Source organism: Phyllostomus hastatus, unplaced genomic scaffold, assembly GCF_019186645.2.
Source record: "Phyllostomus hastatus isolate PE091 unplaced genomic scaffold, TTU_PhHast_1.1 phas_scaffold_21, whole genome shotgun sequence".
Lineage (NCBI taxonomy): Eukaryota > Metazoa > Chordata > Mammalia > Chiroptera > Phyllostomidae > Phyllostomus > Phyllostomus hastatus.
In genome coordinates this window covers 21,386,175-21,403,423 of record NW_025334017.1, presented here as the reverse complement: position 1 = coordinate 21,403,423, position 17,249 = coordinate 21,386,175, and the positions used below count along the sequence as shown (strand labels likewise).

At 33.7% G+C, this 17,249-nt stretch overlaps 1 pseudogene; it reads left to right on the top strand.

Annotated features, from left to right (window-relative positions):
* The first annotated feature begins 302 nt into the window (after window positions 1-302).
* The window catches only part of LOC123833265, a 34,960-nt pseudogene continuing 18,013 nt past the window's right edge, over window positions 303-17,249 (top strand).

Here is a 17,249-nt window from a genome sequence, read left to right as displayed (position 1 = left end):
AAGGAAAATAACCAAGAAGCCAGTGCTAACTATAAGCTTCACATGTAATTATAATAATTTAGCCTATTATTTTTTTTAAATTAGCAGATACCTTTGGGGGTAAAAAACAAACATCATAATATTCTATTCTTTAGCATGTGACCCGAAAAAATTACCTTTTCTCCAGCTTCCAGTAAACTGGAGTCCAGGAACCAGGGCTGGGCAGGGCGAGTTGAGCAACGGTTGCAGTTTGCAGGGAGCCTTGGTGGCTGTGGAAGACGGGAGGGCGCACCCACCGCCGGGTGGAGGACGTGGGACGCAAGATGGAAAATCGTGAGCCAGATGATACTGTTAAGGAAAAACAAATTTCGTATATCTTAACCAGAAAAATTAGCCAACTTTTAGAAACAGAAAGCAATCGACCGGAACATGAATTGACATGTATCGGACTCACCGCTGCTCTCTGCGGCCTAATAGCCGTCTTCCTCATCGCGTCTTAAAAGACACACTGGCTTGGGTAGCGGCTGGTGTAACAATGCAGTGATCCCATTTTTGACAGCAGGTGTTATCTTACAAGGTTTCATAAGTTCACCATCGAATACAGGTGATTTACACTGCCATAACATGTGCCACAACATGGGGGGGGGGCGTTGGTTGGACTTGTTTTGAGGGCCTGTACCCCGTTTTCTTGGCTATCCCTAGGAATGGTGGCCTAGCAGCCTGGTATGCCTAAGCCCTGCTACCAGAAAAAGAAAACATCCTACCCTCCTGGATCAGAATTTCTAAGTGGGTCTTTACAAAGATGGTATTTCCCATTTTGCTCCAGACTGGGTTTGCAGTATACCTTGGTTCTAGACAATATAAACTACTTACAAAGGCGCTTCATTACCTAACGTGGCCTAGAATTTCAGTAATTATTAAGCAAATCTGTACAGAAAAACAAAACTGTAAAAATAATATATATATATAGAGAGAGAGTCTGAACCTTGCAGTATCTCTCACCTATCTGAATGTTTGAAAGCTATCATATTTTCTTAGATTAACAGCTTTTATGAAGAACTACTTTGTGTTTTTCCTCTACACTTCTACATTTAAAGTAGAATTTTTTGCTAGATTTTTCCTGACAAATAATTTCATTTAGTATCTTCAAAAGTATAAAGACTTTCATTTCAAAGTTTTGTTAATATTTTCATGGTACCCCCAAATTTAAGGAAATCTTTTTATCATCAAAAAGGGATTCTGGAAACAATTATTTTGTTCCGTTTGCAAACTTTTCTTCATATTATTTGCTGTTACATCTGCCTGCTATACCCTTTAGTATTAGTGTATTTTAAAGCCCTTCAAAATGGTGGAATAAAAAAGGAAATGCAAGTAACATTAAATTTTTAAGTATCCATCTCCTTAATTCACTGAAGTAAACTTTTCTCAAGGCATTTTATCTTAATAGTATTTTATGTAAAAAAAAAAGAGGTGAACAATAATATCTGACACCATTCAGGTACACTTTGAACTGTGTCGGTTTGTGTCAGTTACTGACTGCTTAATTTAGAGAACCCCTACCCACATCAGTAAACAGTAGTCAATCTATATGGTAACTTTAACATCAAAAACATATCACAGGAATAGCTATCATCAGTTACTGATGGGAAGAAGGTTGCACAGAGAGATGATATCTTCAATGGAGGGTTGCATTTAATGAAAAGAAAATTAAAATTCTAAATGTAAGTCAGTAGTAAACCCAAAGCCATTCCTTTCAAGGCCAGTTTGACATTATGTTTTGTGTTTTCTGAATCCTTTCATTTACAATTACAAGAGTTATTCTTTTTTTGCTTCAAATCCTGCTTTCCTCCTTTGTAAAGTTATTCCTAAACACATTAGCCTAGATGAGCTAATTTCAGATGGCTTATTTACCTGCTCCTAGATTTATATGCCACCTGCTTTAGCTTTTTCTACAGATGCAAAGTCAACCTCTGGGGCAAAATTCCACCTTTCTCCTTCTGCCACACAAGTGGTAAATAACATTACCCAATAAATTTCAGCATTTCCCCCCAAATGTGTAGGATACAAAAAATGTATTCATTCGTGTGAGATATAAAAATGTACACTCACACTTCTGAAATCAACAGCCAGCCATTTCACACTTGGGCCAAAGGCAAACAAACATAATTCTCACTGGCAGCTGGACAACATTCCAAGCTGCCACCACATTAATTAACTCACCTCAATCAGATTCCACTTCAACTTGCACAGCTTGCTGCCAAGACGCCTAGCAATAAATTGTTAGGTTAAATACTGAACAAGGTAGGGAAATACCATATGGTATGTTGTTGTAAAGGGTGAGATATTCTTGTTTAACACTAGTAGCAGCGTTTTCCATTTACTTTTTATGGTTGTCTCTTGTGATTTGAGAAGAACGAATATATGTTCCTATTGATAAAATCTTGCTTGTTTTGTTGTGAAGGGGATTGGGATGGTAACAAGATAACAAAATATCTTTGTCCACATGCTTCTATAGTTGATATTCTCTTTATTTCAAGGCAGTAGCTTACTTAAGCAAGTACTGGGAATCGACTAATAGTAAATCGTTATTTTAAATTTGAGAGGAATTTCAAGGGACAGAGAACTCAAAATTCCCTTTTCATTGAGGTCTACTGGCAATTTACGAAATAATACAAGCTACTTAAAACATGAAAATTCTACCTGGGAGCCAAAATATTTGAGTCTGAAGTCTACTTTCTGCCTGACTACCCATATCACTTTGGGGAAATCATTTGACTTCTCTAATATTATTTTCCTCATCTGTCATATGAAGCAGTTTGACTAGATAAGCAGTTCACAAACTTTAATGCACATGTCAATTTAAGGAGCTTGTTTAAAAAGCAGATTCTTGGACATCATCGTTAGGGATTGAAAATGATCAGGTTTGACGTGAAGCCCACAAGTCTGAATTTGTAATGAACAAGAAATTCTTCTGCTGATAGAGAACCCATATTTTGAGAAATACCGGCTACATTATGTCTAAGATCCCCTAACCTCTGAACATGTATTATTTTACTAGTCCATGTCATCGCTTTTATTACTTGTGGTGTGATTTTGTAAAGTGGTATGATTGGAAGCGTCGATTCAAGTTTTCCTCACACTAGGTACTTCCAATATCCAGTGGATAAGACTGAAAACACCAGAATGTGACTACCCAAAGTCATGTAAGCATTTTCCTTGGGTTGTGGGGTGGCTGACAGGGGTAATAGCTTACTGGCTGCTACCTCTAAATCTAGATAAAGAAAAATATAGAAAGCCATCCTGCAGGTCAACTTTATTCACATTCTTTATTGATCATCCAGTGGAAGTTTTTCTTGCTCTAAGGATATTGTAATGAATGCTTATTTCATTTACTTTGCTCCTTGTGTATATTGTGCATTCTGCTTCTATTTTAAGTCCTGGAATTCAAAAAAATATTCCATGCTTCTTGTGAGATTATAAAAGGCTAAAAAGTTTTGGAAACTTCATCCTTCCTAGCTTCTAGGACATAATTTGGGAAGGACAGTAAAAGGCTTTACTAGTATACACCTTTGGTTTATTTCAAATAGGTGCTTATGAATTGTTACAATGCCACATATCTTCTTCCATCTGATCCCTATTTGACCAGCAGAAAGCTATCCCACAACACAGTTGTCTAGGTATTGCCTTAAATTAGGAAGAGAACCACCTTAACTGGCCCACATAAAATTGTACAGAACACAGGCCTTTCTCATCACATTACAAGCTCAACAGATGTGAAGTCTCAAAAAAAAAAAAAAAGACACCTCATTTCTTAAAACTGTGAAATCACCTTTACTCTTAGTTTCTTTTCATGAAGGACGTAAAAAATCACAATGTGGTAGTTGCTTTACTATTTAATCTGCACTAAAGAAACCTGATTGTCTTAGATTTAAACAGTTCCTTGCAAGCTACTTTAGTCACCACAAAAAAACCCTGATGTATAATAATGTCTGTTAGAGTACAGGTGAATGGTCTCATTGATCTTTGTATTCTCAGCTACTAAAATCAGACTCTTAGTAGATGCTCAATAAAGGAATGCTGGCTTGAAGATACTCTGGCAAAGAATTAAACCCTGCTGCAGACTTTTTTGTCCCCTGCAGGTGGTGCTGGGAGACAGGTTCTTTCTTTACGTATCTAATCATAATTAAATGGGATGGTAAAGGTGTTCTTAGCACCTGGTTTAGAACTGTTGTAATTATCTAAATTTCTTCCCCCCTCCCTTCTCTCTAGTTACTGAGTCACAAAAAAACAAAAAGCCTGAAAAGGTGATCCAAGTGAAAAAAGGCAGACATTAACATAAGCAATTGGTGTACACTTGTACTTTCAAAATGAGAACATATACTCAGGAAATTATTCTTTGGTATTATATGCCTATCTCTTCAGATCTACTCTATTAACTCGAGTACTATATTTGTCATCCCTATGCTTTTAGTATTTCTCGCCATGGTTACATTTGACTGGTTGTTGATATTTGGGGTTTCAACCTTTAAGTCTTTCTGTCCATCTCACAACTTGTCCACCACACCTCCCAGTCAGAGTCAGCTACCCTTTCCTCTGTGTTCCTCCAGTTTAAAGGAGGTATTGCTTATCAGGGTGATCACTTTGTAAATTATATAAATGTATAATCACTATGTTGTACACCTGAAATTAATTAATATTATATCTTAATAGTAATTGAAAATAAAAATAAAAACTAAATAATGTATTACTTACCTTTTAATATCTAAATCTCCCATAGAGATTGTGTCAATATCATCTTTGTATCACTAGTTCTTACCTTGATCCTTGGAATGTGGTAGACACTAACTAAATTGAATGAATAATATATGCAGTCAATAAATCTCTAAAAATACTCCTAGCACATAACTTAGTATTGCCTGGAACCAAGTATGCATTTGTCTTCTAACCACTCCTGCCCAGAAGCTTTCTGAAGCCAAAACTAGAGATCAGTAATAGTCATGATTTAAAAAGCTGGTATTGACATAATATGATTCCCCCAACCTACATTTCTAGCCATATCTTTCCTGTCTCCCCCCATTGAATTTTTCACAACTACCAGATCGGTCTGTTCACTCTCCCTGATTTGCTTTATGCTTTCCTACCTCTGAGGTTATGCCATCTCCCTATTTTGTGGTCAGTCTATTTTAATTACTAATTCTCAAAGTGGTTCTCAGGAGGCCCACAACTTTATGTTTACAGTAATATTAAGCTGCTATTTGTCTTTTCATTCTCATTCTCTCCCACATGTACAGTAGTTTTTCAGAGGCTATATGATGTATATTACAACAGAAGCAGATATGAGAATCCAGCTGTCTTCTATTAAACTATATATTAAAATGTAAAATGTAAAACAATACCATTCTCCTCACTAAATGGTTTTGTTTTGGAAATAGTTTTCATAAAAGTTATATGATGTTAATATGTAATTTATTTTACTTTTTAAAATATTTTACTTATTTTTAAGGGGAGAAGGAAAGGAAAGAGAGAGAAACACTGATGTATGGTTGCCTCTCGTGTGCCCCCTACTGGGGACCTGGCCTGCAACCCAGGCATGTGCCCTGACTGGGAATCCATCTGGCCACCTTTTGGTTCACAGGCCAGTAGCACTCAATCCACTGAGCCACTCCAGTCAGGGCTATTTTTTAAAATTAATAAATACATTTTCTTGATTTTTATTTCTAATATGGTAAATACAGACAGATATAACCCACATAAACCAAGGCTCTTAGAGGTCCTCAATTATTTTGAAGAGTATTATAAACAGGCCCCTAAGGCCAAAGAGTTCAACAATGATGACCTAAATCTTCCATATCCTTTAAAATCCAAATGGAAGACTTCTTCCTTGATGTGTTATTTGACCTGAGCAACTAGAGAGGATCTCCTGCCCTGGCTACTCTGAACACCTAGAGCACTTACACATTTATGGTTTTTTTGCACCATTCACCTAGTATACAGCATGTGCCAAAAAGGAATTAAATATTGTTATACTAAGAATATTTAAAGACCTTCATGTTTAATGGTGAATCATAATCCTTTTAATTTCCAGTCTCTGATTATAGTCTTCCCAGCCTCAAAGGAAAAGAGAGTTGTTTTTGACTTTTCAATCTACAATGTTAGGTAAAAAATAATAAAGTTACATGAATACATGAAACATTTGTTATGTTTTTATTATAAACCCGATCAATGTTCACTGAAGAAGAATAAAACAAATTATTAGAAATTAAAAAAATTAAGTTCCCCCACAAGGCCATCAACCCAAGGTAACAACTGCTAATTATATATATATATATATATATATATATATATATATATCCCTAGTCTTCTACTATTTGTATAATTTTTCACTAAATTAAGTTATTTGAATATACTATTATCATCTTTATATACTATTTTCTAAGATGCTTTTTTATTTCTTTTACTTAACATCATATGGTGTCCTATAGGGGAATTTAAAGAAACTGATACTGTTCATTTTAATAAGTGGGTGGCACACACATAGGTATTTGTTTCTTCTTTAAATTAAAATATATATGAAGGGTAACTTTATAATAAATGAGTTTGTAAAATAAATGAATTTTTATTTTTTTTATTTTTTTAAAGATTTTATTTATTTATTTTTAGAGAGGGAAGGGGGGGGAGAGAGAGAGAGAGAGAAACATCAATGTGCGGTTCCTGGGGGTCATGGCCTGCAACCCAGGCATGTGCCCTGACTGGGAATAGAACCTGCGACAAAATAAATCAATTTTTAGAGTAATATATGATGAACTTTTTCTATGTGATTAAGTATTCATTATCTTAACTCTGTAATAGCCCATTATATAGATCCTAGGATTTATTTAACCTATGTTTAATGCTACTGTTAGGCATTGGAATTATTCTAATTTTTCAGAATTACAAATAATGCTTGAATTTTCTTCCTTATATATACATTTTGCATACATATTTGGTGATTTGTTTAGAATAAATTTAGAATTTTTAAAAATTGTTTTTCAAGTAAAGTTGTCTCCATTTCCCCCCCCCCAACTCCTCCCACCCCACCAATCCATACTTCACACCCTCAATTCTAGCCCCCTTTGGCTTTCTTAGTGTCTTTTATACATGTTCCTTGACAACCCTTCCTCTTTTTCCCTGTTATCCCTCTAGCTACTGTCAGTTTGTTCTTTATTCCCATGTAAATTCTCATCTAGCTACTTTAGTTCCCCTCTAGCTACTGTCAGTTTGTTCTTTATTCCCATGTCTCTACTAGTATTTTGCTTGCTTGTTTGTTTTGTTGATTAGGTTCCTGTTAAAGGTGAGATCATATGGCATTTGTCTTTCACTGCCTGGCTTATTTCACTTAGCATTATGCTCTCAAGATCCATCCATGCTGTTGCAAAGGGTAGGAGTTCCTTCTTTCTTTCTGCTGCATAGTATTCCATTGTATAAATGTACCACAGTTTTTCGATCCAGTCTTTACTGATGGGCACCTAGTCTGCTTCCAGCACTTGGCTATTATAAATAGTGCTGCTATGAACATTGGGGTACATGAGTTCTTTTGAATTGGTGTTTCAGGGTTCTTAGGGTATAATCCAAGCAGTGGAATTGCTAGGTCAAAAGGCAGTTCCATTTTTAGTTTTCTGACAAAATTCCATACTGCCTTCCACAGTGGCTGCACCAGTCTGCATTCCCACAAACACTATACTAGGGTTACCTTTTCTCCATATCCTTACCAGCACTTGTGGTTTGTTGATTTGTTTATGATGGCCATTCTGACTGGCGTGAAGTGGTATCTCACTGTGATTTTAATTTGCATCTCTCTTGTGTCTAAGAGATATAAATAATTTTAAGACATTTAATACAAAAATTCAATCATCTTTGATGCTATTTTGCTTTCTCACTAAAAGAAAAATAAAACTACAACTTAGAAAGAAAGGAAGAGCTTGAGAAGTAGTGAGAGAAAGATGGGAAAGAATATGGAAGAAGGAAAACTCATAAAGAATAATTGCTGCCAAAGAAGAGAGAAGAGAAGGGAAGAGTGGGAAGCATGGAGTTGAAGAATGCCTACAGAGGGATAAAACAAGGCATGCTGAAGAGAGAAGGTTTTAGAGTCAGATCCACATATAAAACATCTCATCCACTAATTATCTATATGACCTTAGTCAAGTTACATAACTTCTCTAAGCCCCCATTTTCTTATCTGTAAATGAGAAAAGCAAAGAGCTAGTCAAATAGTAGGCACATAATAAATGTTTGCTTCCTTCTGAGGAAATGGAGTAAAAGGTGGGGAGAGGCAGAAGGAAGAAAAAAGGATATGGAAATGAAAGAATAAATAATTGATTTTATGGAAAAACAAAACTTAGAGAAAATCAAATTTTATTTTACAAATTACTACTTTTGTATAAAGTTCTGGTGTAACATTAGTGATAGAATAGAAAAATGAAAGAAACCAAAGCGACACATCAGTGAAAGTTTGCTTATGAGAGAGAAAAGTGGGTTAATATGTAACAAATACAAAGAATGCCAAATCTTAAAAAAATCAAATATTGACTCAAAATATTTGCAGATGGTTTTTTTTTTTTGTCTTTGTATTGCCACTTAATAAAATCCTTACTGTGGTTTGAAGAAAAAGTAAATAAGAAAGATGCTGATGAGTTAAAAGGAGATTATGTTTTGGAGTACTTCCTTTTGTTACACCATTTTTAAAATTGGGAACAAATTGCACATTGGACCCGAATCCACTTCAGCATTCAGTGTTTTGACTGACCTTGAGTCCCTGAAGACGCACGCTGTATACCTGTGTTGCTGCATGCATGCACACGTACCCACGCACACTTATGTTTCTCGTCTATCAAGCAAAGGAGAAGGTGGCAACACCCTTTACTACTCTGCTTTATGTTACTTAACTTCTGGTCTTTGGTTTCTCTTCCAAAAACTACAGATAATACTAGGAATTAAGAATCTCCTCTTTCTTGAATTTCCCTAGTTGGACTAGACATCTTGAGAAAACCGGTTTCTTTTTCTCATGAAATTTTTTGGCACTTCATCCTTCTAACTGTGCCAAGAATGTCTTGAGACTTTTTATTTGGCCTTTCCACTTGAAAATCTAAATAAAACTGCCTGCTCAGAGGTAAAAGTACATCACCAAAAATTTAATATGACTCAAAAGGAAAGTTAATCAAATGTTAAATGAGTTTTAATTAAGGGGGAAAAGACAAATTGGTTTTTATTTACTTTGCAATGCATTCCTATAGTTTTTAATGGCTAACTTAGTTTCAGACTGGTGGAGTGCTCACCTCCATGGGTGGTGGAAAATACACTATTATTGGTTTCCTTATTTGACTCCTCTTGGATGACAGTACTACCGATAAGAGCGATAATGGCTTTTCACATAGCAAAATTTCTTTAGCCACCACCTAAGAAACATTAAATTGTTACATAGCAAACATATCATATAACTTAGTTGAAAAAAGTAATCTACAAAATGGAATAATAACCAGTTGAAGTAAAGAATGGATGACAATTAAAGATTATTTTAATTCCAATCTATAGACAGAAGCACTAGGCGGGGTGAGACCACACTTCTGACTTACTCTAGACTGCCTAGGCTGTCCATTACTCTCATCTTCTCCCACTCAGCAACAATATCTTCCAGGCAATTTTTTTTCTTGTCTTCTCACTTTCCTAATATCTGTCTTCCCAGAACTCTGAAGTAATTGGGGATTATAATGCAGACTCTTTAAAAATCTGTACACATATTCTAGATCATTTCAACTAAGTCAAATCAGTTGATTTACTCACTCCTTCCTTTGCTCTTGCCTTTTAACTTCCTCCTTTTGCTAAAACCCCCTCTACTCTTAGCCTCAATGTGCACACTTAAACTTAACAAAAGAGTTTGATTTTGTTATCCTTATAATAATGAAATTCTTAGATGGTGAAAAGTATGTAAAATTTCTAGCTGTTTTCCAAAAATGTTGACCAGGTCTTTGTCTCAACAAATATAATGAAAGAATTTAACAAAAGGTGCCAGTTTGTACTAAAATTCTTAATTCAGAGCTAGCACCATTCATTATCTTTTCTGTACCTAAATTATAGATCCCTTGAGAACAATAACTGTATCCTTTTAAGATATCTAGTTTTCTTATATCAAATGCATTGAGTTTTCAAGCCATGATGATATTTTTTACTACAAAAATTGCATCTTCCGAATAGGATAATACATCAGCACTATATATTATGGGTCAGTAGATAATGAATAATTCTTTCCTTATATTCAAAATTTTTTTTAACTGGCTGATGATACCGGTATATCCTAGATCGTCACAGTCCGACATGGAAGCCACTTGCCACATGTGGCTATGTAAATTTAAATTTAATTAAATTATAAATTCAGTTCCTCAGTCATACTAGCCACAGTTCAAATGCTCATTTTCTATCTTTTATAATAAAGTGATAAAATCACTTCATATGCTCCTAAAATAAGTAGCTAAAATAGTATTAATTGGACAATTTAGCAAAAATGCAGTGGAGAATTGTTTTAACTCGCAGACTACTGAGCATTTCTTAACAATTATTTTTCTTGTTATAAATAAACCAACAAGTGTATGTGTGTACCCTTCAAAATTAATATGAGCTTCATTAGTTTTAAAATGCTTACTTCCCATGAATTTGGGGAAAATCCTCCTCCCAGAAATATATGGGTAATGAGTCAAGTTCTATGAATGGAGGAAAGTAGAAATTAGCATTAAAATGCTTTCTTGACTATGTTTAAAATTCTGTTGTCTTTTAAAAATTCTTTGAGAGGTTAAAGTTCATGAACTATAGAAATGTAGAAAACTGGCTTGGTGAAAGCAACTTTTTTCCTATTGCCATCCTTCTAAAAACGTGGAAAGGCATAGTGTTCCACTATATCTCCTACCAAGTGCTTTTGGAGAATGACTACGAACTGAGGTTGTTTTGGAGCTAGAAGCAAGTTAGCTATATTTTTCTTTCTGTTGTCAGCATCACTGGGAAATACACAAGCCACATAGAGTATAGCATGTCTAAAATGATCTCATACCAAAAACTGTCCAAGTCAGAGACAGTTTCACAAAGCAACAAACAATTCTCTTGATCCAGAATTTCCAGGGTGTAATGCAGTGGCTCACTCTCTCATCATGAATAGATTCAGAATAGGAAAAAGTTAGAAGTTTGGGATACTGGATCAGTTACCTCTTTCAATGAAAGTATCAGAAACCTATATGTTCTTTTGCGTTTGGCACAGTCTTGTCTTTTATCAACACTTTGCACAGCACATGCAATTTACTTTTCACGTAGAGTTAAGAAGGTTCAGAACAGCAGATATTCTTTTGCAACAGTTTCAGTCACAAAGCCAACTACAGTTTGTCCCCTCTAATGAATGATAGCAATAAATAGGTAAGTGCTTATATAATAGAGTTAAGGATTGCAATGGAAAAATCCAAAGGAGACAGAGTCACGTGACCAGCCAGTAAGATTTCCTGGAAATAATAATATCCAACCAAAGTTTTGAAACATGAAAGTCTTTCTTCCTAGCCAGGCAAGCAAGGGGTGAAAAGAAGAAAAAGTTTTAAGCAAGGACATACACAAACCGCAGCACAAAAAACAGCATAGTAAATTCTGTGAATTACATATAGGCTCATATTGCCAAAATAAGTGACAGGGAGGGAGGAAAGGAGGGATAGATCATTGTATTTAATGCTAATATTAATTTTCTTTTGTACATGATGAGGAATTATTAAATAGTTTTTAAGGGGCAGTGATCTGTTCATGGTTTAGATGGATCAGTTTCTTAGACTCTGGAAACCATACTGATACTGATATGAAACGGACAGATTTAAGAAATGTTAGGAATAAAGAGAGCATGATCCAGTGGGATTAACAGGAACTCCAACTAATTTTTAAAAGTAGTAATAATTGAGACATGAAATAAAAAGGAAAGTAAATATGGACAGTCAAGATTTTCCAGAAGCTGGACAAGGTGATTTTTGTTTTGCTTCACTTGTTTATTTGGCCAGTTTTTATTAGAATGTCCACTATTAAAGTAAGTAGAACTAAGAGGTGCAAAAATACAATATAAAAGTTTTAGGGAAGGTATCGTCACATGAAAAAATTAAAAAATAAAGCACTGATAGTACAGTCAGGAAAATCCCAATAATGAATCCAAGCAAACCAAGAGTCAAGTACTAACCTCCAAGGAAACCCAACACACAAAGATCTTCATTAATGATACAGAGCTGAGGACCACACAGCAACTCTCTTGGTTAAGGAGATGATGTAATTATATGTAAGGAAATAAAGAAACAGATTAAAAATTAACACATTTTTAAGAAGTCAGCAAATAAGCAATTGAAAACATAAGCTAACTCCAAACTAAGTCCTAGATCTCTATGTCCTCAAGAGCTGTGGTAGTCAAACCTCAATCTACTAGAAAATTAGATTTTTTTCTGTAAATGGATGCCATAAAAATTCTTTAAATGGATACCATAAAAATTCTCTTGCCAGTCAGGTACTTTAAAGAGGAGGGAAAAAATTTATTTGACTTAAAAGTAAATAGAAGTACTTAAAATAGTACTGTATGGTTTCCTGTCTTCAAAACATTCATGACACCATCTGCATCTTGAGGGTTTGGACCAGTACTTTTATTGCTTTTGTAGATACTCAAACAAAAGATCATAAACAGGCACCAAAAAAAAAACTATTTTCAAAACTGTTTTAATTACTTATTCTTCCAAAATGAGCAGATTAATGCCCAAGAAAATGAAAGTAAATTGGTGCTGAATGGAAAATACAACCAACCAATAAAAAAATAATGTGCAGAAATTGGAAGTAAAATCTTTTCTTGCTCTTGAGAAAACACAGCCAAAAAAACTTATGCTGATGTTGGATTATTTTGCACAAACAGTCCCTGACTGGTTCACCAAGTGAAACAAAAGTTGAAAATGTTTTTCTACTCCTCATCTAACATTTTGGGAAGGTTCCTGAAAGGAAAAGAAAAAGAATCTTTAATTAAATCACACATATGTACATGTATACACACATGATCATGCTTTTTCCTCCCTTTAGGAACAGTTAAAATATTTAAATAACTCCTATTTATACAATTTTGAATTGCAAAAGCCTGAATGTTTAAAGAAAGAAGACTGCAGTCTCTATAATGAGATTACTTTTATGATAGGGAAAAAATAAATAATAATTTGAATAAAAATATGAAGAAAGCTATAACAATATTATAATAAGTAAACCATATATTTTGGAGTATAAGACGCACCCCCCCTCCCCAATTTGGGAGGAATAATGGTTGTTAATGTTGCTGTTGAGTTCTGTTTACATTTACATTGGTGAAATATTGTCATTTATGCTATTAAATCTTTTACCACATTTTGTGCTTCAAAAATTTTTTCCTATTTTCCTCCTTTAAAACCTAGGTGCATCTTATGGTCTGAAAAATACAGTAATTATGTGTATGGGCTCTAAATTGTTAACTTTAAATTCCCTTTGTACTATTTTATCACCAAATGGTAAATTTCTTTTTTGGTAAAATATCTGTTGCTTATAAAATAACTAAATATGAAGGTTATTTATCTGAGATAGAACATAATAGAATTAATCAAAATCATATCATTCAAGGCAACTATTAGTCAAATAACCAAATACCCTATTATTACATGATTACATATTGAATTCTAGTTGACATAATTCAAAATATGGAATTCAAAATATTCAATCCCATGGAATTATATAACTGGAATATCAAATTATTTGCTTTGAAATTTTTATTTTCAATTATCAAATTATAAATTTTAACTAATTTATATGTAAAAACATAAAAATGGCAAAAGGTTAAAAAAAAAGACCAGATTTTGGAAAGGGGGCAGATTCCAGTTAAGAGAACCACAGACAGAAAATGAGAAGCATGAAAAATAGATTTATAAAAACATTAATATTATTAAACTTTATTAAATGTAAAATATAAAATAACTGAAATTTATATGTACACATACAAGTTAAAGCAGCAACCATTACTAAGTGTTTATCCTATGCTAAGCTCTGTGGTAGTCATTTTACATCTATCATCTCATTTAATCACAACCAAGCATGAAAAGCCATACTAATCACTTGTACATGTAGTGTGCTTTTTAAATTTTTAGAGAAAAATTGTTTTAATTATCTCCTATGATCTTCACACTGTGCTATGAAACAGACAAAAGGCAGGAACTATTAACAATATGTAAGTACAGATGAAAAATAAAAGAACATAAAGATTAAAGTCACTGAGCTATTAAAAAATAGAATTAGGGACTCAGTTTTCTGACTTCTAACCTCAATTCATTATCCACTAGCTAATATTAATGTCAGAGAGCCTTAATGATCCTAAATGTTTTAGGCAATAACTTAGCTTAAAATTAATCAATAAGCATTCAGTAAGTTTCTACACTGTATAAAGCACCAAAGTATTTGTATGATACAAAAAAAATAGAAAGAAAGGAAAAACTGGAAACAAGAACAAAAGGAGGAAGAGTCCACTGAGGAATTTAGTTACCTGGCTGAGAAGAAAACATTAATTTTTAAAATAATTATACACTAATACATTATTTAATGCTAAATTATAATGTGACAATTACCTGATTTGCTGATATAATTTAATCCTATTATATCTGAAATAAATTATGTATCTTTTATACATTTGGGTTAATCAAAACCCAGAAAATTGTTAAACTAACCTAACTCTCTTGCTAAACAGAAACCCTGTTATACAAATTATTGCTACAAACAAAAAACTTAACAGCTGGAAAATACCAACAAATTTTTCAGAAATTTCTGTTCTAATAATTTTTGTTATAATAGAATTTTATTTGAGTTGAATATATAAGGTACCAAAATATTTGTTTTAAAAAACCCTCAAAAGGTATTAATGATCACAAATAGAAAAGTTTAAATTAATAATGACCATCCTGAAGATTAAAATTAAGCAAACATCACTACAGGAAAAAAAATAACCTTTATACTATTAGAAGAAAAAAAGTGATTTATACTCAAGTAGTATTTGGATCAGAATATTGTTTGAAGAATTGTAATAAAGTATAAGTACACAAAATTTACAAGGTGTAGGTCTTATTTATTTTTTTTTTTAGAAAAGTGACCATTAATCAAAGCTAGGCTTCACACACACATACACACACACAAAAGCAGTTAGGAAAAAGTCACATATGGTTGTGAGGTGATAGTTTCAACATAAAATTATTAGTGGAATGAATACTGAGTTTAAAATAGTGGCATCTGAAAAAAATACAAGTCAGTACTCAATTCTATAATATCTTACAGAGTAAACGCATTGTTACTGTGGGTTTACTCAAGTGCATGGTGACTTCTGTCTCTTCTCATATATTTTATCTTCATCTTCTTATTATAATTTTCTTCTAATCTCTTTCACCAGTTTCATGCAGCTGCTATTTACAAACTTCACAAATACAGTAACATCTCTGAAACTAGATCAAAAACAAAGCATTCAATAAACATTATTTAAATACCATCTCTCTGCTGAGCATAGACCTAGGCACAGTGGAATAAAAGTTAAATAAGAACATAATAACTGCCCTTAAAAAATTTTTTAGCTCAAGCTTTTCAAACTGCAGCTTATGATCTTTTAGAGAGTTACAAATCAATTGTTAGTGGCTTTCTGTGTCAAAAGAATAAAATAGAACACAATACAAATCTTATCATGCAGCACACATAATAAAGTAGGTATTGTTTCATTAAAGCATTGTTTCAGTTACGTACATATGCATATGTGTACTGGGTCACATGTAAAATTTATTTCAATATGTGAACCCCAGTCAAAAGTGAAAAAAATTGTTTAGAAAAACACCTACAAGAAATTTACACAAAATGGTTTGTTCTGTAAAGATAGTCACAAGCTTGGAACTTCAAATGTTCTAATCTAAATTAACTGGCAAAACTGAATAAATGTGTTACAGAACAGGTAGTCAAGTACCAGCAATGCCCTTATTTTGAAAAATGTTATCTTTGTTTAGATCTCCTTTATCGAAATGTTCACCAGTCAATCACAATGCTATGCAGTTCCAAGCAAATATTTTTACCATTAGTTAACACAACATAAAGTAAAATGAATATGATAGTTCTCAGACATGCTTGGGACTCAGAAGAGGGGATTTGGGGATATCGTTGTGTTATCCCTGACCATATTTAATTAGAAACTTTATACTCTAAGTTGATTTATGAGGGTTACAAGCTTTCTTCAAAGATGATAAATGCTTTCATATTAGTCAAGGAGTGCACAGTATCAAAATATTTACATCATGAAATGCTAAGCAATTTTAAGCAGTCCCAACAAAAAGTTGAATAGCCAGTCGTACCACACTTTCAGAGGCTGATTCATTCCAGCTAAACATATCTGAGCTCCATAGAGCTTATTATATTTTTAAATATATTTTATTGATTATGCTATTACAGTTTTCTCAAGTTTCCCTCTGTGTCCCACCTCTGCCTGGTACCCCCCTTCCCTCCAGCAATCCCTCCCCACTTCGTTCACGTCCATGTATCATGCATATAAGTTCTTTGGCTTCTCAATTTCCCATTCTATTCTTAACATCCCCTTGTCTATTTTGTACCTACCATTTATGCTTCTTAATCCCTGCAACTTTTCTCCCATTCTCCCCTTTTCCCCTCCCAGCTGATAACCTTCCAAATTATCTCCATATTTATGGTTCTGTTCCAGTTTTGGTTGTTTGCTTACTTTGTTTTGTGTTTTTTTAGATTCAGTTGTTGATAGCTGTGAATCTCTTGCTCTTTTAATATTATAGATTTTATCTTCTTTTTCTTAAATAAGTCCCTATAACATTTTGTGTGATAATGGCTTGCTGATGATGAACTCCTTTAGCTTTACCTTGTCTCGGAAGCTCTTTATCTCCCCTTGGATTCTAAATGATAGCTTTGCTGGATAGAGTAATCTAGGTTGTAGGTCCTTGCTTTTCATGACTTTGATACTTCTTGCCAGTCCCTTCTTGCCTGCAAAGTTTCTTTTGAGAAATCAGCTGACAGTCTTATGGAAACTCCCTTGTAGGTAACTCTCTACTTTTCTCTTGCTGCTTTTAAGATTCTCTCTTTATCTTTCATCTTTGGCATTTTAATTATGATATCTTGGTGTGATCCTCTTTGGATCCAACTTGTTTGGGACTCTCTGTGCTTCCTGGACTTGCATGTGTATTTCCTTCACC